The sequence below is a fragment of the Myotis brandtii genome, unplaced genomic scaffold (genome assembly GCF_000412655.1).
Source record: "Myotis brandtii unplaced genomic scaffold, ASM41265v1 scaffold339, whole genome shotgun sequence".
NCBI classification, from domain to species: Eukaryota; Metazoa; Chordata; class Mammalia; order Chiroptera; family Vespertilionidae; genus Myotis; species Myotis brandtii.
Genome location: NW_005363061.1, coordinates 219,027 through 219,800, shown reverse-complemented (window position 1 = coordinate 219,800; position 774 = coordinate 219,027). Strand labels below are relative to the sequence as shown.

The 774-nt window shown below is 68.3% G+C and overlaps 1 long non-coding RNA gene across 1 annotated transcript in view; it reads right to left on the bottom strand.

Moving 5' to 3' along the window:
- The window catches only part of LOC106726963, a 10,802-nt gene that overhangs the window by 9,002 nt on the left and 1,026 nt on the right, over nucleotides 1-774 (bottom strand). The window lies entirely within an intron of this gene.

Below are 774 nucleotides of genomic sequence, written 5' to 3'. Positions count from 1 at the left end.
TTCCGAGTCCCGAGGACGGAACAGCCGGGCTCATTCCTAGGGGCACCCCCATTGGTTCCCTCCCCTCCCGGGGGCTGACGCCCCGCCCCCCGAGCCGCCCGTTACGTAATCCTGCCCCCCTCCTGCCTCCGCTGCAATGGGGGGCGGGTAAGGAGAGGAGAGGCTGGGCCCCTCACTTGGCGCCGCCAACCCTGGCCCAGCACCCCCGCCTCCGCTCAGCGCCCAAGGGGAAACCGAGGCCGCTGTCCAACCAGGGGGTGGCCGCGGGGATGGGGGTGACAGCCCTCGGTCTGGGCCTAGGGTCTCCAGGGCATCCCGGCCCCACTTGGGGCCACGCTTTCTCTTCTGAGCCAAGTTTCCCTCCCTGGCTCCGACTTGGGGCGCTGGAGGTGCCTGCGGGGGAGCCCTCCAAGCTGCTCCCCACCCCGCTGTGCTGGGCCACGCGGTCTCTAGAATTCTTAGTCCGGCGCTGAGGCCCAGAGATGACTGAGTCCGGCACCTGCCCTCTGGGTGACCTTGGGTAAACGGCCTCTCCGAGCCTGTGTCCCCGCCTATCAAATGGGGCTACGATGGGCCCTCTTTCTAGTGTTGCGGGGAAAATCCAGGCTGTCAGCACCTGCTGAGTACTTAGCAAGGGAGCTGAGCTGTCCCACCCCCCCCTCCCCCAGCCAGGACCTGGAACCGGGCCAGAGCTGGGCCTGGCTCTGGGCTGGTAGGTGGGGCCCCTCTGGACCAGTCAGCGCCCTGTGGGCCTTGGCCTTTGCCCAGGGAGCA